This window comes from Protopterus annectens, chromosome 8.part1 (assembly GCF_019279795.1).
Source record: "Protopterus annectens isolate FY-2018-M chromosome 8.part1, PAN1.0, whole genome shotgun sequence".
Lineage (NCBI taxonomy): Eukaryota > Metazoa > Chordata > Ceratodontiformes > Protopteridae > Protopterus > Protopterus annectens.
In genome coordinates, this window is record NC_056742.1 from 478403325 (window position 1) to 478427759 (window position 24435).

Consider the following 24435-nt stretch of genomic DNA (forward strand, 5'->3'; position numbering starts at 1 on the left):
TGGACCTCCTTTTTTTCTAAATTTCTTAACTTTATCAGCATGCAATCAAGAGCAAATATTTTCCTTAAAATATCAGCAACGACCCACCAATTCTCCTATCTAATTCTGCCAGAATCTAAAAAAGAAAAAAAAAAGTTATAAATGTCATATAATCATGTGTGTCACAATTACATGTAAAAACAGTTTCAAAAGAGGTTTATAAACCAGAAGTAAATGTAGGTATAGCACATTAACTTTTCATCTTTGACTATGCTGATAAAATCAAGAGGATTTTTCTATATTATAAACAGAAAGCATTAGCTGTAACATTCAACATAATGCTTTGTGCTTCATGTATATAATGTGCAACATTTTATGTGTTTATATAAATTTTTTCTATTGGTTAACAGTGTTTAACTATGGAGATATTGCACTGATGAATATAATGACAAAGAATCTTTTAGAATAAGGGTGTGAGCAAGTTGGATATGTTTGTGTATAAACAATGGGGTGATTCAGTAAAGCCTACACAGTCATTTTTCACAATGTGAGCAACACGCTGGGATGCACACATGGTCGTGGAAAGTTTTAGATTCAATAAACTTGATGTAGCAGAATACACTCAAGTGCATACATTGTAAATTCTATGGCATGCAGATTACAATTTGGTGGAGTGATTCAATAAGCTATAAAGCAACCGTGTAGATTCCGTGCTCATGTTGCCTGTGTATTCAAAAACATTTTGAATACAGCCATGGTAAGGAGTTGACACATAAACAAGAACAAGTAAAAGTTATTAGAACAGAACTGGCCTTAACATGAAACAGCAGACACATTATGACATCATTAGACAGGGTGGTGCTACAAAAGTAGAGTAACAATAGCACCAATCCTTTTTAAGTGCTATTACATAATCCAGCTTCACTCCCCCACCACCATATGAAGAATATACTCATAACTAATGTAGGCAGCTAAAAGTGTAAACCCCATGAAACAGTCTATTTATACTGTCATGTAAGCATATGCAATATGTAGTTGACAGAATACAGTCAAATGTTATCAAAAACTGTATTCCTCTGTGCAGATATATAGCAAGGTAATATCCTCTCTTGTGTTTACAGCATTGGGCTCCCCTTCAGTTTCCCTGCCTAAATGATTACCAACCATGTATATTCAGGGCATTCAACATGGTGAAGAAGCAATTGAGGTCAAAACTCATTAGAATTGCTGAACCACAAAAAATGTATGTAACCATGTAGGGATGTTCACTTTGTGTAGGCACATCCATAGTGTTTATTTTCAATGGATGGCAATAGTGAATGATGACATTCGGGGGACTGTCAGGTTACAATTACAGAGGTATGTCTGTGAAGGGTGAAAGTGCATGTAAGCAGTGCACAGTTCACAAGTTTGTTTCATCCTCTATTCATCCTCTATTTTTGTTAAAATGTGCCATCTGTCTGCTTTAAGTTATTATTTTAATTATTTTTTGCCATTGTTTGTGCAATACAGTACTTAGCGCAATCATGGAAAACAGAGAAATGAATGGCATTTTTCTCTATGCTTGACATGTAGCTATTCCTCTGGCAGCATGCATATGTGTAGGGGGGGTGTACAGATGGTTCTGGGTTCTATTATTGGATGTGAAAACTTTAAATCAGTTTTTGTGCTCCATGTTTGTGTGATATCACAGGAATAGAGGCAAGTAGTAGCAATATTACCTGTGTTTACCTTATTTACTCAGAGGGGCATGCAGCAGTGCAGAGGTGCCCATTGATCACTAATGAGCAGCAATGGCATGAACACACTCAGTTTCTACCATAACAGTAACTCACCTATGCGACATCCAAATGAACAGTATATGGTGGTGTGTGTGCCATCCAACCTGATCTTCAGTTGTTACCAAATGCATATCATATTACTCCCCCAGTTAATATCCTTCCACAGTTTAAAGACAACAATATTAAATGGCTTACACACTGCATGTCTCACACTACTGATCAGATAAGTGATGAATTACAAAGAAACACAGAAATGTAAGACACAGATATATATTTGCAAGCATAATCATAACAGGTTGTATGCTCAGTAAATGCACTATGTCCAAATATAATAATGATAATAAAATGTACAAATAACAACTGATAGTTTGATAGCAGTGTATGTTCTGTTGCAGTTTATTGTGCTAAGAATTTCAGTCCTTTGCTGCAAGCTGTTTCTGTGAAAAGAGGAATAAGACATCCATCCTGTTTTCTAAAAATTCATTGGTGTGAGGGTTCAAATCCTGAGTGATGTACACATATCTAATGTGTACTGTCTTGTTATGCTGTGTATGTCATAGATTGGTTTTCCTCATTTCATGTATTTTCCTTTTGAATCAGTTTCTTATTCCTATTACTGTTAACAGACAATAAATACATTACTGGTTTGTCTGTGTTTATTTGTTTTGCTTGAAATGCCACATTGAGGAAACAGGACAAACCAGACCACCTAGGAAGCAGACAGCCACAGATATAAATGGGCTATATTCAGCTAATGCTCCTGGGCATTGTAAAAACAGGCCTGGAGTACAGATGGAACTATCAGACATTTGTAATGCAGCTCTCATTTGCACACTGCTTACCTATGCACAAACAGGTGTATCTCACATGTGTGCACGCTTTGTTCATTATCACGCAAACCAGCTGCTAGCTGCACTATGGGCTGTATATATCTTTCTTCATTATGGTGTTTATTCTCTATTTCCTTTGTTTGACATAAACCTACATGTGGAAACATTACAAACCAATGGCCTGATCTAACTCTACATTATCTAAATATATTTAGAATACATTAATGTGTTGGTCCCCCCCACACACACACACACATCACCAAGTGCAAGACACTGGGGTCTCAGTACTTTTTCCACACATATATCAACCATACTACAAAGTGTAATATATAATACTGTGCACTCCATCATGGACAGGGCCAGTTACTGGTGCTCACAACCTTGATCTGCTAAACTCAAACATCTAACTACACTGCACTCAATAAGAGTACTTGTGTTGCTGCACAGCTGGGCTTCTATTAGGCTACTAACTTCATATAATGCTATGAAGCTATATGCCTAGGCAGGCCTCCTAAGCTGTTGTACACTACGCAACCTGCTGATGACATCTACTATAAGTGCACCTGCACCCTTGTATAAATCAGACTTATGTCATGGTGCTTGTGTTAAGTACTGTGTTCTGTAGTTTGTGCACTTAGATAGGTAGGGGGTTCAGTTCTAACTACAGTCAAGTGTGTGTGTGTGTGTGTGTGTGTGTGTGTGCGTGTGTGTGTGTGTGTGTGTGTGTGTGTGTGTCTAGTCAGCAGAGTAGACATGGCTTCCTACAGTTACTTCCCCAACAGCATGGATTGCCAGTATGTTGGTACTTGCACAACCCTACACATCCATTTCATGCAGCCCTCCCAACCTGTTGTCTTCTAAATGTCCTGCTGATGTCATCTACTTTAAGGTCACCTGCAATCCTGTAAAAGTCAGGGTTGTAAGGGTTGTGAAGTAAAAAAGTGTAATGTGTATAATTGCTTTCTAACATATATCTTACAGAATTTTCCAGTCCAAACATATGGGGCACATCACAGATCATGTCATGATATTCAGAGCTGAGGACTGTATGACCAAATAAGCTATCTTTAACTTTTAATGCTACAATAACTGTACTGTTCTGATGCATATATACCATATGTTTCTTTCATCCTTGCCAATCTCTTAGCATGAGTCCTCATATTCAAAGCTGTCTCTGTGGCAGCTTTGGAAGAAAACAGAACAGAACAGGATACCATTATGAATACCAGTCTTGACTATATTCAGTTTTTAACTCTTACAAGTAGCCACTGCAATTGATACTTGCACATCTGTGAGGTTTCCTAAGTCCTAAATGCCTCAATCAAATGGTCAAAAGTATCCTTCTTCCTCCTTCTAAGATGTCAGAATGGTGTCAAAATTGATCACTAGTGTGGGGTATACCTGTAGAACTGGTCAAAGCCATGGCAACACTATCCCATGCTTCAGGTTTGTATTCTGAGCCTGAATAGTCCCTCTGTGGTAACAGGGGCCCATGACACTTTACTAAGAGTCCAACAAACAGTTTGGACTCCTGGACACACAACCTCTGAGCTTGGAAGAGCGCTTGCTCCCTACAAACACCACACATGACTACCAGAGATCAAGTCCAATGTAGAATGTGGTTTTCCCACCAATTGTGTTTTGTATCCTGATATTTTGAGACCAATTTACTGGGTGTGCACATAGTGTTGGAAAATGTTGTGCGCTCCTTATCATTGTGCAAACATCATGGTTGGGAATATGCAATGGTGAGCAACACTGGTCAGCAATGCAATTTCAGGTTTATTGGATATACAGGTCTTTGTGTATGTGTTTTAGTCAAAAGTGAAGGCCATGCCAGTCCACAAAGCAGCAATATACTGCCAAAGGACTAGTTACATGACATCCACTATTTTACTATTTTTTTTTTTTGGTCTTGGTTCTCCACTTCCAGCACTTGCACTAAACTGCACATCGTGCAAGCAGTGGCCAAAAAAAAATTAAAATGAAGAAAACTAAAGAAAGGGAAAATTGAATGGAAGAATCAGTGCTATATATGTCATAGCTCTCAACCTTCCATCTCCAGAATGAGGAAGAGTAGCCAACATAATGTGGAACAAATGGGCAAAATGTGGAAAACATACTAATGGCTTACTAATAGCTGAAACTAGGAAGGTTATATGATGGTTAAAATGTGATGGTTTTACTTACATAAAATATTAATTTCTATTTACCCTGGATATCAGTGAAAATTTTCATAACACTGAATGTATGACAGACCCTTTCAATGTGGAACTGTGCAACATTAACTTTTTACGATCCCAAATGAAGTACATTCCTGTAATGAGGTACAATTAAGAGGTATGGTATGTGTTCTTCTGGGAGACACTGTGGCATTTCACATTGTGGACTTACACAGAATTGCTATCCACATTTGCTTGCAAGCTTTCATGGCCAGTAACCTCACATGGAAGTAATATCCACATTCACCTAAGAGGTTTTGCAACCAGCAACACTCCTGTGAGCCACAAAACCTAGCACATCATTAATATGTACTGCATGATACTGCACGATGAGCAACATCACATCTGAGGTAACACTCCTTGTAGGCTCTGCATGAAGCCTACAAGGAGTTTATTGAATCCCGGGGAATGAGAAAAGTGATATAACCCTTAAGGAGTTAGCATTACAAGACATTATTGTTATACCTGTCAAAAAGTCTTACTGTAAACAGACTGTGGTAATAGCTGGGGCTAGGGATATTTCAGTAATCTACAAACTTCTTGACAGATGTCCACTTTTCTTCTGAAACTTTTGTATATGAAAAACTCTTGATGTTTTGGGATAGCTGCCAATAGAAAAGAGGGTGTTGGTATTAAGGGCATTGTGTATGTTAGTCTATTTGCCACTCTAGGGGGGGTTGTATTAAATGCCTATACAGGGCATTCCTGATGCCATCTAGATGAGCTCAGATATTTATAGGTGGCAGTGCAACAATCTGGTGATGAGCACATCCCATTGTTGGGCCTTGGGAGCACATTATTATTGTGCCTAGTCTTTGTATCATTTTTGGGAAGGACTAATCCAAGTATGACAAAAAAATGCTTAGACAACCCTCTCTTTTACATTTGCACTGTACTGCAACTTAGCCAGTAACATCCCAGCTTTTTTTTTTTTTTTTGGAAATTATTTGACATTTGTTTTTTACTTTAGGTTTGCTAATCTGACAGATAAGATGATTTTATTACAGTGTACTACAAACCATAACCAAGTGGATGTGCCTCAGTCAGTTCATTTACCCACAGCTAGATATTTCCACTGCAGTATCCTTGATTTACACATTATGTTTGAAACTCTGTTAGTCTTCCCATTTTTAATTTAGCATTTGCAAGCAAGAATATGGGAAAAGGGACTTTTGTTGCAGCACTGAGGTAGCAGCAGCTTAAGACATATACCTTTTAAGATTTGTAGTTAGAGTCGTAGCTACTGTTAAAGAGTAACTGCATGGTTGGTGTTGATGAGCTGTGCTTTTGTTTATATTGAGGGTGCTACTGAGAGGATATAAGTTGTCATGAGACCAAATTGCCTTGAACTTCCTATGGCTCATAAGAAACTGAGATACCTCTCTAGAGCAGGTTATTGGGACTGTAGCATTACAGAAAACACTTTCTTTTCTGGCTAAGTAAATAAGAATAGCTCCCTAATGAGCCTCTGACACCTCTGTGAGATCAGCTTAGTTAACGCTGATCACAAAAGGCCAGTATAACTTGACAAAAAAAAAACAATTCAAAGTCACTATATCACCAGTAACAGCCCTCTGCACTCCCCAAAATGGGAAGGGCTGCACCATGTACTCCATATTTCTTATATATATATATATATATATATATATATATATATATATATATATATATAAACCATGACTTGCTGCAGTCTTGATCTTTCACAACAATATGCTATGCCAAGGACACATATTAATGATCAGATGTTACTGTGTTGATCACTTGTATGTCACCTAGAGGACTGACCCATTATTCACACTATGGCACAATTTTGGCATCCATGTGAAATATGATGCGTCTGCCTAAACAGGGGAATACTTACTGGTAGTACTGCAGCTGTTAACAGAGTGAGTTGAACTGGTGTGAATGCATGAAACTGTTGTCTCTAATGTGTTTGAAATGATTGGTTACACTTGCATTCACTAAAGATACTGTATATTTCATTTAGCAATGTAGAATGATCTGACACTACATATCTGCTGGAAAATTTGATTAATTGGTTTCTGCAATTTGGTTATTTGCAATTAATAATAATAATCATAGCATAGATAGATGAAGCCATTACTACAGCCCAGATGACTTGAGCTAATGTAGTGGCTTGGCCATGTGATAGGTGGCGGGGAAGATGCACATGTACGTTTTGTCAAAAAAGATCAGAGCTGCAAAGGGTTGATCCCTCAAGCCCTCGTGAATGATGGGCCTCAGGATTATCACCAGGCTGGGATGTATGGGTTGACCAAAGAAGCATGGCTACCCAAAGACCCATGACACACACGTTCTCACAGGTCACACCTCATAACCCACCAGCCTGCTCTGTAAGATTAACATACAGAGTAAGGGGTAAGGCTTAGAAAAGCCCTGTCATCAGCATAATGGGCATTGCCAGCTGCTATCTTTGCTCTGTGCTACTCTCTCTGATCCCTCTATGATGGTCTCAGCTGTGGATAATATTGGTGTTAAACCACATTTCCTAGTTCCACTCCCCACTGTCAGGTAGCATTGGAGGTTAACTGGCATTGGGAATAAGCAGCGGTTTTGTAGGACATCAGCCATATAGTAGATGGTCATCTACAGCTGGAAAACAAAAACAGTTAAAAATAACAGCAACAATAATACTAAAAATAGTAGTACTGCTTTGTTTTACAGCAACCTATATATTAATATTGCATGTGATTCAGGTTTAGATAACAGCAGGGTTCATTTATTTAACAGTCGAATAATGAAGATTGTGTTTGCTCGTGTTGGACATGTGTTTTCTGTTACTGTCAACCCATATAATGCTTAAATATTAAATAATCAAGTTGGTCAGCTGCTCTAAAGCCCATTTACTAGATATCACCCAGGCCTCAGACAAGTGAAAGTAACAGTTTGGTAATATTGAACAGTTAACGTTTATTTAAATAAGAGCTTAGGAACACTGTTAACACTGAACAAACTTATGGACATATACATGGTGCATACATGCTCACACCATACACATCTCAAACATTTATGTAGCCTCAAGTCTTTCAATTGAATAGGTAGAAAAATGGTCCAACATTGTTATGATAAATTTTTTCAATTTAGGAGTAGGCCTATTAGAAGGAAAGGTGATCTAAAGTGCATGTAAAGATAAAGTTTCTATCAATTATGCACATAGCGAGTAAAAATGATACTATATCTGTCAACAATTAGATGATGTCATCTAGCATCCTTTTTACTAATAACATGAAAATGAAACTCTACCATTGCATAAGAGTGAACACATGTTAGTTAGAACATAGGTTCATTGGTTCATAGCTAAGTACTAGGCTATTGGCCCTGGGGCTTATATAAGCCTAGCCAAAATGTTTCCCTGGCTTTTGCCACCCAAGAAAATTATTTCCCTGTGCCCCTGTCAAGCAGTGCTGCTGAAGTGATCCCCGGGATGAATTTTCTAATTAAGAAGTAATGTGAGTCAACACCAATGCAAAAGTTCAAAAAATAAGTTACTTTAAGCATGAAATGCTAATTAGGGTGCAAACAGCACTTATAATATTCAGTTAGCTCATTAATAAATGATTATGTTGTGTAGTAATTTGCTAAGCAGATCAGAAGAGTAAGTGTGTTAAATGCAAATTTTCATATATGTGATATAAATCTCTCTTAGAATGTCATAATTTACTTATATATTTAATTTATTTATAGTTTGTTTGCTGAGGTATCAGTGGAGCAATTTCAAGGATAGCCTGAGTAAATACAGTTGCAATAAAGAATTACAGACGTGAGCAAAAGCAGCAAGCAGTTTAGCAGAAATCAGTTTTTCCTCAGCTCCACATAGAAAAGAGAACAATATATGCCAGATTCAGAAAAGTTTGCTGCAGCATGTAAAGTGAATTAGCCTGATTAGAGGTCAGGTGCATGATGTGTGCAATTCAGAAAACCAAGCTCTAGAACGAGGGCAGTTCAAGAAGCTTGGACTACCCTCATTGTGGAGGACAGTCCGAGAAGCTTGGTTGGTTTGAAAATATGCTAATGGCAGTATAATGAACCACTGTGTATGCTAATGAGGCAAAACAAGATGGCAGCATGATTCAGGAAAATATAAAGATTGAGCAACAGAGCTGCTTTCACTGTATATTTGTGCATGGCTTAATGTGTCTTGTGATAGTTAAAGGGTTGTTGCAGCTATAGTAAATATGTACCTGCAAGAAACTTTTATTGCGGTTGCAATGCACAACCAGCCATGGTCAACATTTCATGGACTGCAAGATGCCAACATTGTGAACTGGTATGTTGTCAGGGACACAATGCAAAATAATTGTGGACTTGTGTCATCCTCATCTGTAGCCCAGAGGGATTCATATGTGCAGCTTTATGAATATTAGGTACAGGGAGATTTCAATGACCTGCAGGTGACACACTGCGGGGTTCTTATGGATTTCTTTAGAGAATACTCCATCGGCCTCTCAATGCCATACTTCAACATGTTGGAGAGCACATGTTTCCACATACCCCACAGAAGAAAGCCAACACCATCCAGGATGTCTGTGATATAGCTTATTTCCCCTGAGGTACTGGAGGCCATGACTGTACCCACATCAAAATAAACATCTCATCTGGAGAACTGGAAAGGAGGTCCATGAACAGCAACAGGTATCATGCCATTAACTACCAGATGGTCTGTAATGCACACGGTGTCATCTACAACATGTTTGCAGGCTACTCATGCAGTTATCATTTCTCCCACAGATGACACACCTGTAAACTGTAGCAATAGTTTTTGATTGGTGACTTTACTCAGGGGCATCTTGTCTGGAACCCTGGCTCATGACATCCATAAGAAATCCACAAAGTCAAGCAAACTATGGCTACAACCATGTACAATTGCAAGCAAGAATCATTACTGAATATATGTTTGAGCTGTTGACTTGCTGATTTTGCTGTCTGGATTCAATGGTGCCCTGTAGTATGACCCTGTCACATGTGTCAAAATACTGTTTGTATATGCAGTGGTCCACAATATTATACTTATAACGACGATGGAATGAGGTGAGAACTTGTAGGAACAGGATTTCCCAGCACAACAGGCAATGGAGGCCAAATGAATGGAAGAGTCAGAGGAAGAGCATGCTGTAGGGGATGGTCATGCCTGACAGAGGTAGGCACAGTCTGCTGTAGTACAGCAAAGAGGCAAAAAATTGTGCATAGCTTTAGATCATAGTATACAACAATTAAAAAAATATATGCTTCAGTAAAAATAATACATGGAAAACCAGCAACAGACTGTGCTTACCCAATGTATTGGCTGACTGTGCTGAGCATCAGACATAAGCAATTCTAGTAACAGTGTACATAGGCCATGCCACAGTTATCATTATTTGCACAGGTGCAGAAGGGAGCACAAGAGTTTATGTTTTTCACAGGGAAGTGTGTGAGTCTGAGTATTGAGGAATATCAATGTAAAAAAGTGCTTTTTTGTGAAATGTGAATACTTGAGGGGTTCTTTTTGTTGTGATAAGGTAATGTCAGTGGAGGTGTGTGATGTCCTGAGGGCAGTCATGGTGTGAGTGTGGGTCTGCAGGACACAGCCTTGACAGTACTTGCAGCACTGCAGCTTGACCTACTGGACAAGTCCAGAGCATCCAAGGCAGAGAGTCTAGCTTCTCATGCATGCCCTTGCCCATGAGAGCTGGATCTACCAGGAGATACACTGGATGTAACATGACCAGATGCTGGTATGCTATGTGAAACTGAACAATGTCTGCTATGAGTCAAATAACTGTGACAATGACAGCAAGCATATGGATGGCTTCTCCTGGGAGTAGACAACTCCATGACAGATGTCCTGTGGAAAGAGTAGCATTGTCGGAGCAGGATATTGGACACCCACAGCCATGTTTGCAAACATCTGTGGATATAGCAGATCGACCCTCACCCTTGCCAGGTGAGTCACAGAAGACATTGCATGCTCCAGTGTGTGATTCAGTGAGTCATTGATACCCAGTATCACTATCTCTGCCATCGCTGAGGTGGTACTACCTTGTGCTTTCATGATGGCGTCGCACATATGTTGGGTTGTAGCCACTGACCTAACACCCTTTTAGAAACTACCAAACTGCATGACAGAATGTGTACATTGATGCTAGGAATGTTTTATTGTTTTTTTTTTTTAATATCATTGTACTATATAGTACATTATTGCAATAAGTTTTGGGTAACAATAACATTACTTACTGAAATATGTGGGAAGGTGAGAAGTATTTGTAGGAGTCTTTCATAGTTGTTGGGACCCATAGCTTTGGGAGTTATATTCCCTGCGTCTGTGTATTTATGAGACATGCTGTCGAAGTTTTCATACGATAGGTATAAAAAAACATATTTCAGGGGAATGTTCTACATGGTAGTAAGAAAATGCACATAAATGAATTTGAACCCTTGCTGACCATTTCACCACTGTCCTATCTTCCCCATTTCTTTTATTTAATGCATTATTGTGCAATGGTGTGTATCGCACACCAATGTGCAGCATCGGTAATGCAAAAGTAGTTAAAAGTATTAACTACAGCTGCATTCAAACCAGTACCATCTGGCCCCACAAAGGAACATATCACTGCATTAACTGCATTAACACCTGCTGCCACAGAGTCAATTTAGTAGCAGTGTAGTTCACAAACTCAATACTAAATGTTATACTGTAGCAATGCTGCCACTGGAATAGTTACATGACATTCCCTTATTTACTAATCATTATTAAGGTCTCCCTCTTGTGTGTCTTGCAACGCTGAGCAAACAGGATAAGCACCGCCAAACCTTCCATTCATTCCTCCATTTCCAGTGATTGTGCTAAGCACTGCATCACACAAGCAATGACCAAGAAATAATAAAATAATAATAAAAACTGACAGAGAAAAACACAATTTGCCAACAAATGATGAGGAGGTTGGATGTTAATGAAATAGAACCTGTGAATTGTGTGATGTTTACTTCCATTTTCAACCTTGACAGACATACGTGTAACATTTTGTAAGTGTAACCTGGCACACCCACCTGATGTAAGCATTCACAGTTGCCATCAATTAAACACAAACGCTGAGGGAGTGCCCGCACTATATTTACATATGCTACATGGAGCCAAGGATTTGGGATTCAGCAATTCTAATAAGTTCAGACTTCATTTTCATCTTCAGTGTGCTGACAGCCCTGAATCTACACAAGGTGGCAACTGTGTAGCTAGGGAAACCGAAGGGGAGCCAAACTGTTTATGTGTTGAACACAGAAGAGAGGATATTACTTTGGGATATATCTGCACAGAGGAATACTGACATTTAGACATTTTTTTAATATTTATTTTGATTAGCACACACTTTTGCACTTTTATCTGTCTGCATTACTTACAAGTGCACTGTTCATTTGGGGGTAGGGGAGCAAAGCTGCATTTCTGCTAGTGCACAAAAAAGGATTATGTTGCTATGGTTACTTTCCTTTTGGTGCATCCAGCCTGTATCTAATGCTGTCACATGTTAAGGTCAGTTTTGTATAAAACTCACACTTTTTCCTTTTTATTCTGTCCTAGTAATCTTCTTTCTGTGGCTGTATTCCAAAGGTTTTGGAATTCATGGGGAACACCAACATGGAGTCTACATGGTTGTTTTATAGTATGAGAAACTCTCTGCATGTACGGCAACTGCAAGGTCCAAAACCAAACGTAATCCAAGACAAAAAAAAAAATAGACCAGCAGACTGTGGCAAGAATTAAATAATTAATGTTATGTACTAAAAGCATATAGTAATAAAGGAGAAAGAAATAGACCGGTTTCAGCTTAGTAAGTCACATAGCCTTCATCAGTGTATAGAACATGAATGTACTAACTCCTTAAATACTAAATAATGATAACATGTGACTGATTATAGGTGCTCATTTAGTCCAGGTGCAAATAGCTCCCCCCAGCTTAATAATCAACTTTTTTCTCTTTTCTATTCAACATCTCATGCCAGCCTGGCTTATTGGATCTCATGCCCAAAATGCGATCAATAATTATAAAATTGAAAAAAGCATTTTTATGTACTATAGTATGTTTGTACAGGGCATTGGTAATTGTTTGGTGTTTTATATCACAAAGGTGCTCAGAAATCCTACATTTCACTGGCCCTGATGTTTGGCCAATGTAGAAAGCTGAACAGTTACACGTACCTAGGTAAATCAACCAAACTGTTTGGCAATTGAGAAAAAAAGAAATGTTATAGACCTGACTAGTGTTTTTGCTGCTGAAGCACTTAGTCTTCATAACCCTTGAACAGTAAGAGCAATGACCACAGGGAAAGCATCCTACGACTGGATCCCCCAGAAGTGTAGTTTGAGAATAATCTTTCTTATAACTAGGTCCATGTTTGTAATGATTAAAATAAGAAGCCAAATTCCTACCCTTCTTAAGGAAAAGTGGCATCTGCTCTCCGACAATTCAATAGTCTGGTATCTGCTAACAGGATATTCCAGTGACGCTGGACACTGTCCATCAGTGCCCCAGTATTCCTACCAAATGTGGTAACAAAATGTATGGTGGAATCCCCATCCTCATTCTCATCTTTATATTGAAGAAGGCTTTCCCTATCAATGGTGTCCACCCTGTTCTTAGCCTGAAGGACGTAACCCACCTTATAACATCTGTCCTTAAACCTAAATGTGAGGTCATCTCTGAAATGCTGATATGTACTGTTGTTTGAGCGTATACATTTAACCCTCAAAACCTGAGACTTAGGAATGTTTTTACACATATGTGGAGGATGATAGCTGGTGGCATGGAGAAGGGAATTGTATTCAGGGAACTTACGGTAAACCTCAGAGGTTAAGGTGTTATGACAACCTCTGGTCACCAAAAAATCCAAAAAGATGATCTGATCCAAATCATACTTTACTGTAAAGTGTATCCCCCACTTGTTCTCATTCAGATAGCTGACAAAATCCTGTAGGTAATCCACACCCAGTCTCCATACCAATTATCCAAATATCTTTTCCAAATGTCAATCTCCTCCAGAAACAAATTATGTGAGCTGTCATAAATAATTTGCTCCTCGATGTAAGCTATAAATACATCTGCATAAATTGGGGCAAATGAAGTGCCCATAGATGTACCTTGAATCTGGACGTAGCATTTATCATGATAGAAAAAAAACATTCTTCGTTAGTACATGTTCGGCAAGACAGATAAGAAATGTATTGAACCCAGGTTGGTATAACTCAGATTTTATACAACCAATATTCTAGGGCATCAATCCAGGCCCAATGTGGGATATTGGTGTATAATGCTGTAACATCCGAGGTACAAAGTAACCAACCCGGCTCAAGCCGCATTTCAGAGATGACCTGAAGAAATTATGTGGTGTCCTGCAACTGGGCCCTTACCCATTTTAGAAGTGGTTCAAGATATTTGGTTAGGAATTGGGGCAGTGGTTCTGTTAAAGAACCCTCCCTGAAACAATTGGTCTGCCAGGGAGGTTCCGAAAGATCTTTGTGAATTTTGGGATGAAAATAAATATATTGATTGCTGGGGTCAGATAACATCAGGTATCTGTGATGATACCCTCCTCATTAGCTAGTGATAAGAACTCATCAATTTGTTTTATGAAGTGGGGGTGGGGTTCATAGGTTCATAGGTTCATAGGTTTATACTAGGCTATCTGCCCTAAGGCATTTATAAGCCTAGCCCAAAGTTTTGTGGCTTACGCCACCCCTTATATGAAAAAATACTGTGCCCATTAGTTTGTTGTGCCTCTGTCCAGCAGTGACACAGAGATGATTCCCGGGGTAAACCTATGATCTCCCATCCACAGGTCAAGATTTCTCTTGAACAAAGCCAGTGAGGTGCTCTGCCTCACATGGACCGGGATTTTATTCCACAGCATAGGGAGTCTCTGAGTGATAAATCTATCCCTCCAGCACGTCCTATTTATATCCGTGCTAAGGTTTAAGTCGCTTGCTCTAGTGGTTTTGGTGGATTTGGATTTTTTGAGGTGGAGCATGTCCATTAATTCCGGGTTGGACATGGCCTTGTATGTCAGGCACATGTCACCTCTGAGCAGATGGTATGCGACTGAATAGAGCTGGAGTTTCTTCAATCTGGCAGCATATGACAGATTTTGGAGTCCCTTTATCCTTGTGGTGAGGAACGTTTGGGGTCTCTCCAATTGCTGCAGATGTTGGGTGAGATACATCCCGAATGGGGCATTGTACTCGATCATTGGTCTGATAAGTGAAGATTACAGGGGAACAATGACCTCACTAGATCTGGATGTGAATCCCTTTATGATCAGGTGGGCAATGTAGAAGGTCTTTCTAACCACTTTAGCAACGTGAGTGTCAAAAGAAAGGCCACTGTCAACCTGGGTCCCCAGGTCCCTGATAACCTCTTTTGTGTTTAGTGGATTGCCACCTATATGGTAGCTTGGGGTTACCTTGTTTTTCCCGAAGGGTATGACTATACATTTTTTGGTGTTTAACTTCAGGCCATGGCTCTGGCACCAGCTATCTGTTTCTGTGAGTCCCTTCTGAAGGATATCCGTGTCCGATGCACTTTCCACTATGGCCCAGTTTGCAGTCGTCTGCAAACTTTGTCAGCCAAAGTCCTCCCATGTTGGCCTGTACTTCTGAGAAGTAGATGCCGAACAATAGGGGGCCAAGGACCGAGCCCTGTGGGACACCACTTGTGACCGGCTTGGAGTCTGACATAGCCAGCAACTCTAACCCTGTGGGTTCTGTCCTTAAGCCAGTTTGCAACTCATCTTGTGACATATGGGTTTACATTTAAGCTGGTAAGTTTTTCTACAATACCCGAGTGGGGTATTGTGTCGAAAGCCATTGCAAGGTCAAGGTAGGCTGTATGGACTGCCTTTCCCTCATCAATGGCCTTGGTGACTGTTTCGAAGAAGTCGACCAAGTTCAAAAGGCATGATCTGCCCTTGACGAAGCCAAACTGGGTCGGGTCCAATGTCTGCAAGTCCCCTATATCTTTGTTTATGAGCTCCATTATGATCCTCTCCATAGCTTTGCAGACTAGACTTGTTAAGCTTATGGGGCAGTAATTACTGGGATCCGTAGAGGCACCGCCTTTGTGGAGTGGGACCACAGTTGCCGTACGCCACTCCTTGGGCACGTACCCTGTGGTAAGGCTGAGATTAAACAGCTGCCTTATGTGCGGGTTTAATTCCTCATTTAGCTCGTGTAGCACACAGCCGGGGACACCATCTGGTCCCATTGATGCTGTGTTTTTAGCTTTAGAGAGAGCAGCTTTCACCTGCGCATTTGAGATGTCTGGGAGGCTACACTCTGCTGGGATAGTTATCTCTTCTTTAGGGGGGAGAGGGGGGTGAAGTTTTCACTGAACCTGTCTGCCAGTATGTTGGCAAGGTCTGTGGGTTCAGTGATTTTTGTATCATTTTGGACTAATTCTGAGCATATCTGGGAGTTTCCACCCAGGTTCCTAACATAGCTGAAGTGCTCGTATTTTTTTACTAATAATGATCAGGGGTGACTTCCCTTTTATGGATTTTGTTCTATCATGTAATAGCTTTCTCCTCTTATTGTAAAGTTTGTTAATGGCTGGGGTCCACCAGACTGGACGTTTGCCTTTTGTGGAAAGAGTCTTGGTTTTATTTGGGATTGCCTGATCCATGCAGTCCTGGAGGTGTTCATAGAAGGCATTTGTAAGGGCTTCCGCAGCTTGGGTTGTGGTTTCCACTGGCTCAGGGGCCTTGAAGGATACCACACCAGTCTTGAGTAGTGTGAAGTTTGCTTTAGAGAAGTTCTTCATTGTGGTCTTTTTTGTTTGGGGTGGGGGCAGGATGTGGATTTCTAGTGAGATTAGTTTATGATCAGATCTCACCAATGAGGGATATACTTCCGGTGTGGAGCATTTTGTCCCCATGTTTGTGATAATGAGATCTAGTATATTTTCTCCTCTCATGGGAACAGTGACTAGCTGTTCCATGGCATTTGAATTTATGAACTCCAGGAACCGTTGGACCGTTAAGTGTTAAATATAAATAGTACTGACTGTCCGAAAGCTGCCTGGTTGCTTCAGTATCATATTGTGTCCAATCTTGGACTACCACTGCCCCACCCTTATCTGCCATCAGTATAACCAATTGAGGGTTATTAGCTAGTTTTGAAATAACTTCCATATCAGTTCTAGAGACATTACTTGATCTGGCCCTAGTTTCCTTGGAGTAAAAATGCAAGTCCCTAAGGATAGAGTTTTGAAACATAAGAACATTATGATGCATCAGTGGCATGAATGTAGATCTGTGATTTCTGAACTCCTCCTGAGCATCCAAAGTATCTCTTCTCTAAAAAAAATAGCTTTAGATTAAGACTTCTACCAAATGCTGTAACATCATTTGCAAAGCTGTCTTTAGACACACACAAAAAAAAAAAAAACAGGTATAAAAGACAATCCTTTATTCAAAATGCTAATCTCCATAGGCGAGAGGAAATAAGATGAAATATTCAACACATTTGGATTTACTGTTTCTGTACAAACATTTTTAGCAGCCCCTCCATATTGTCTACCTGATCTATGTCCCCCCCCCCTTTGTTTGGCTCCAAAGGGGTACAAGAATTGCTTTTCTTTAATGCTGAGAAACCTGTGGGGCCCGATGTATCAGGCTCAAAACCCGAGGATGTATTCTCCCCTGAGGTATCAACACGAGACATTGATACTTTCTTGAGTATAGACCTGGGATGTTTTCTCTTAGAGACATTTCTGTGGGGTTGTGAGAAGTGAACATGTTTATCCCTTTCCCTGGTAAAGGGAACCCCTATCATAATTTGCCAAATCACGAATGAATTTCTTTTTCTTTCTGTCCTTCGGTTGTTCCTCAAGACCCATAAGGTCCTGAGTTTTTTAAGACAAGAATTGTATATGGGTTGACCCTCAAAAACCCTAATACTCTCACACATCTTGGTAATATTCTCAATATGACAATCAATTGTTCTATCATAATGTCCAGCAAGAATTTCAACAAAATTCATGGAAGCGTTATGTTGGGCTTCCACCCATTGTTTCATGAGAGTATCATCTGGATTGTTAACCAGAGGTTGTGTACGAACTCTTAAGCCCCTGGGCGTGATACCCTTAGTAATATATGCTGTAAAAAGCTTATAGCACCAGACATTACTTCGAAGTAACCTCATATGCTTATTAAGCTTTAAAATAGTGTTTCACAATTATCCTTCATAGATGGTAGTAATGTCCCATTCCCAGATTAGTTAGTTGTTTCCAGCAAAAAAACGGCTAAATCATCTCAATTGGAGGTGAGCCCCCGCAATATACTGGATATCTCCATTGTGAAAAATCACCCCCCAATATTCTAACTCAATCAAAGTCAATAGCCCAAAGTTGGAATAGAATTAATCTATTTTAATGTTGATAACCACAACAATGCAGTAATATCAAATATAAAACGAACAGAAAAAATATAAGCCGCAGACAAAATAATGGGAAAAGCCCAGCAATCAGCCCAAACCAATAATTATCAATAGGTTTACAAATGGGTCAGCCAACTGCCAAAACCTTCAAAAAGACAAATGAAATGCCTACAACTGACCCCACATTATTTGGACAAACCAGAAATGCAACTTAAAAAGGAATTGGACAATATCAGCCCCTGTGGAACAGTCAAAAAAGTTAAGTCAGCATCAAATAATGGACAATATCAGCCCCTGTACAACAGAACTACATCAAATTCAACAGTGCTGAGCCCATATTAATAGATCAATATGAAATGTCTGATTGTAAGATTAACATGGCTAACCACCATACAATCAACAGTGCTGAGTCCAATCCCTAGAAAAAAATATAATGTATAAATTAAATGGCCAATATCAGCCCCTGTGGAAAAACCCTAACTCCAACAGTGCTGAGACCATCCAAACCTCAAAGTATTAAAAAAGAGTTATATAGCTGTAAACTAGCCAAATAAAAAGTTACCATATTCCCAATTATTGTTTGCTAGTGCCCGCTATATGGCTGGGCAAAACAAAAAATAATTGATGCATTGCCTGGTATACCAATGACTTTAACTTATTAGAGTGCTGTAAGGCAAAAAAATCAAGAAGACAGACTGGTTAGCAAATATCGTGGCAACATGAAACACAAACACTCTCAAAAAATCCCAATATTATTCCAGACCAATAACTGTAGAGCTCTATATTGAGTAAACTCCAAACCTAGTCAAAACAGGCCCCAAAATACATTTGAACAACTATAACAGATATCCCAACTGTTATGGATGAAGAGGACTAGCTGTTGTCCCCAAAGTAACTAGATTAGTTGTGGTAAGCTATATGATCCACACCACTGAAGTGACAATTGCCCCTCCAATTATTGTGAAAAAAATAAGGCTGATAGTCCTATCCTAATAACCTGAGAAAAACGGGGTACGAATCTTCGTACATCATACAATGAAAATTGTTGCTCAAAACTGCTCGATCAAATCCTAACAATGCCCCAATTACAAAACAGATCATAAACCAATAAATGAGGCACCAAAAAAGCAATTACATAGACTCGGACAATGTTAATAACATAACAGAGTACAGATCAGTATAAGCAGAAGAAATAACTACTTCCCTAAGTTTACCAAATTAGTTACTGCCCTTCCATAAAAAGCAGACTGTATAATCCACACACTTCTAATAAGAGCCCCTTTCAGTTGTTATAAAGAGAAAAATCCCATAAGTCCAAAGTCCATTAGCAGTGTTTATAATAAAAAAAACTGCGTGTAAGTATAGCCATATATTGTCCTGAATTAAAAAAATCCCAAAGCCAAACAGCCGTATACAAGACAATGTACAGAAAATGTTCCCCCGAGCTGAAAAAGATTTGTTCTGCCCAGAATGCACTTTAATGACAAAAGCGAATCCACGGCTGATAAATAAAGTGCCAGCAAAAGGAAGATCCCCCAAAGATGAACAATAGTCAATAAATAAGCAGAGTAGTATATAGAAAACGAGCACCAGGCATATAACAAATCCCTCTGAATACTTGAAATCCAAAACCGTCAGGCTTACACAAACGTGCGATCACTGAAGCAAAATGACATCAAATAGCTTGTTGAATAGCTCCTCCATGTTGCCTTGGTTGATTAGCACACAATTCAGCTGCTTATGCAGTAATTAGCATGCCACAGTGTTTACCTTGTTTGAGCAGTGGTGTGCACTGCTTTCTGCGCCCATGTGTGCATCACACCTCGACATACACACAGTGAAAAATGACCATGTAAGCTTTACTGATTCCCCCTGTAAGCCTTTCATGTACATTCAGGTGCTCTCACAGCCTACCTTTATATCATATCACCACTTATATCCAGAACAATATCCACCAACTTTGCTGATTCCTGCAACAGGACTCATAGGGCCTATCACTCAGCTATTACACCTCCTAAATGTGTGAAAAGTTTAAGTACTTAGTCTCTATTTAATTCCTATATCTGCTTTGCACCCACTGCATGAAGTGTCCTATATAAATTTTGCTAGCTGATAACTACTCGCATGGAATGTTCTCACGTATATACTCTCTATTGCTTGTATAATATCATTGAGTTGAGAATGATTACTTATGTACTGTTTTTTATTCACCAATTGTATAAACTGCCAATAATATGTACTAAATGTCTTTATTAATGTAAATTATGTATTGTATGTGAAATGCTTTATATGTGGAGCTTTTCTTCCATGGAGTCCACTGAAAATGGGCACTTCTGGCCAAGCTGGACCATCCCAGTAAACAAATTCAAATAAATTAATAAAATAAATAAATAAATATAGTAAAATAGTTAAACTATTTATATTCCATGTCATGAAATATGTTTAGCTTAAAATATAAATATTTACTTACAAATGTGTTTAAGCTTAAACTCCAATACAAAACCTTTCCTTAAAGGGTAAAACCAGTGTTTCAGAAAATAAAAGTCCTGCAATCATAGGTTCATAGGTGTGTACTAGGCTAATGGCCCTGGACCCTTTACAAGCCTATCCCATAGGATTACCCTGGCATCATGCCACCCGACCTTAAGTTCCCAGTGCCTGTGTCGAGTAGAGCCACTGGAGTGATCCTCGGGGTGACTTTTCTATTTCCCATCCACTTATCAAGATTTCTCTTGAAGAGGGCCACTGAGGTGCTCTGTTTGACATGTATGAAAAGTTTATTCCGTAGCATGGGCAGTCTCTGGGTTATGAACCTGTCCCTCTAGCACGTTCTGTTGATTGTGTTAACGAGGCTGAGGTCTCTGGAGCATGTGATACACAGGGATTGGGATTTCTTAACATGTAGCATTTCTAACAGAAATGGGTCAGACATGGCTTTGTAAGTCAAGCAGAGATTGCTTCTAAGTAGGCAATATGAAACAGAGAATAGTTGGAGTTTTTTGAGTTTGTCCATATAAGACAAGTGTTTAAGGCCTAGGATCCTCTTTGTGAGGTACTTTTGCAGCCTCACCAGTTGTTGCATGTGTCTAGTGAGGTACATGCCAAATGGGGCACTGTACTCGATGATTGGCCTAATGAAGGAAGAGTAGGAGGAGACAATGACCTCTTTTTTCCTGGATGCAAAACCCTTAGTAATGAGATGTGCCACATAGAAGAACTTTCTGACCACAGTGGCAATGTGGTGGTCAAAAGAGAGGTTGCTGTCAACCTGTGTTCCCAGATCTCTTATAACACCTTCTGTGTTCAGTGTACTACCATCGATGTAGTAATTCATGGGAACTGTTTTTTTCCCAAAGGAGATGACAACACATTTTTTGGCATTGAGCTTAAGGCCATGGTTCTGACACCAGTTGTTGATCTCAGTGAGATCTTTCTGTAGGATGTTAACATCACTTGGGGAGTTAATAATAGCACCCAACTTGCAATCGTCTGTGAACTTTGTCTGACAGAGTCCCTTCATGTTGGCCTGGACTTTAGAGAAGTAGATACCAAACAGGAGAGAACCCAGGACTGAACCCCGTGATACTCCACTCAGGACTGGTCAGCAGTCTGACTTGGAGTCAGCTAATTTCACACTGTGGGTTCTATCTGTGAGCCAGTTTGCAACACACCTAGTGATATAGGGGTTGATGCTTAGCTTATTGAGTTTTTCTATGATTCATGAGTGGGGATTGGTATCCAAGGACTTGGCCAGATCAAGGTAAGCTGTATGAACCACCTTGCCTTCATTCACAGCTCTAGTGACTGACTCAAAGAAGTCGACCGAGTTGAGCAGGCATGATCTAGCTTTCACAAAACCAAACTGTGTGGTATCCAGAGTTTGGAGATTCCCTATATCATTGTTTATTAGGTCCATGGTAATGCATTCCATAGCTTTGCATATCAGACTCTTCAGGCTAATGGGGCAATAGTTCCCAGGGTCTGTAGTTGCTCCTCCTTTGTGGAGAGGGATGACTGTAGCAGTGCAATGTTCAGTAGGGATAAAGCCTGAGGTGAGGCTGTGATTGAGAAGGGCACACAGGTGAGGTGCCAGTTCACTCTGTAGTTCATGTAAAACACAGCAAGGGATACTGTCAGGTCCCATAGAAGCTGTATTCTTGGCCCTGGACCATGCTGCTTTAACTTGTGCAGCAGTAATACTACGTGTCTGGCAATCTACTGGTTTTGTGATTGGTCCTTTGGGGGCAGTAAAGTTGGCATTGACTCTGTCTGCCAGTATATTGACAATATCTGTTGGCTCGGTATTGGAGGTACCATTGTGCAGTAGCTCAGAGCAAATCTGGGTATTGCCATGGAGATTCTTTCATAACTATAGAAGGCCTTGTGGTTGACTTTTACTATCTGCTGCAATTCTGTTTTCCTAGCTATCTTTAGAGGATTTGATGAAGGATTTCAACTTGATGTTGAGGCTGATGAGGGAGTTTTTCCAGTCTTGGGACTTCACGTTATTCCGCATCAGTTTCCTACTTCTGTTGTAGAATTTGTTTATGGCAGGGGACCACCAGATTGAATTCCTTTTTTTGGAGGAGAGCATCTTGGTTCTATTGGGTATGGTGAGATCCATACATTTGTGTACATGTTCGTACAGTGCATTGGTGTATGATTCAGCAGTCATGCAAGTATTCTTCATTTGCATGGGTGCCCAGAAATTAGCCGCCTCTGTCTTTAGGAGCCCAAAGTTAGCTTTGGAGGATTTTTTCATGGTGGTTACCTTTGTATAAAGGATAAAAATCACTTGTTTTTAAGTTTTTTAATTTTAGAATAATTTTTCTAGGAATTCATCTCACTCTGTCTTTTGAGGAAAATATTGTTCCAATCCATTTCTTCAGTATTATTAAGGATTTTACTTTAGCTGATAAAAGTAGATGCTTCCTCCAGTGTGTCAAACATTTTAGTTCCTTCTGAATTAAATAATTTGATCTTTGCAGGAAACACCAAAGTAGTTTCAATATTGTTCATGTTAATATCCTTGATCAGTGGTAAGCAGGATTTTCTTTTACCTATTACATTACAAGAATAATCATTGTCAAATATGACTACATGTTCACCTATTTTAATAGGTGGGCTGGACTATACTGTTTTTAATATTTGTTCTTGTTTTAAACTAGACATAAGCTTAACTATAACTGAACATGGTGATGAGTTTACCTTCTTTTAAAGTGCTGTCAGGGATCTATGTGCCCTTTCAATTTCAAAAGACAAAGTTTCAAGTAGAATTACTTTTTTATGCAGCCAGGTTGTTCAGAAGTTTAATATAATGTCTTCTTCATACTTTTCAGGCATACCATAAATTCTGATGTTATTTCATCTCAGTCTGTTTTCTAAATCAAGAACTTTATGAGCAGTTATTTTGTTTTAAAGGAAATTCAGTTCGAGACTCACCTTCATTTATTCTACCTTCATCATCATTTAAAGCTTCTTCCATACTGCTGATTTATGTACTTTGTTGTTTTCTAAGAATTTCTAAATTCTTTTTTCTGGCCTCTTCTTTGAAACTTTCTATTTTGGCATCCAGTCTGTCCATTTTAAGTAATACAGGGCGTGCCTTCGTTAAAAGGTTGTGCGTCAGAGCTGGGCAACACGGCACGTAAAAATCTACTGCCAATCATTAGCAGACCGGAGTTCCACTGTGGTGACCCCTAACCAGGAAAAGCTGAAAGACACAACAACAACATCCTGCATACGAAATATTAGTAACTAGATTTTTTTTTAACAAAAGAATCCCGAGTACTATTTCTTGAGTGGCTCATGTTGAAGTTGCTTCTCTCATAACCAATCGGTTGAAATTCTGACAGGAAAATTACAGCTTTTGAAGAACTTGAAGTGATAAATCTTTTCTCTGACTATTAGTGAATAAAATTAGCTAACAAGTATCTCAAAATTGTATTTTTTGATAATATCTTCTGTCAGAGAAAAGTTTTCAGTCACAGAACTTTCATCAGTTGTTGCTCTCAGTTAACTATCATGACTGCACCCCCATCAGGTTATCTTGACCTCATACTTGCCCTTGTTGAACTTAATTAATACTCCTGTTTAGTTTAATAAGAGAGCTCCTATCATTATGCGAGTTGCTCTTCCAGATTTAGCCATGACTTTTTTCCTTTTGTTATATTTCCCTATTAAGGTTAGGATTCTGCTAGTGT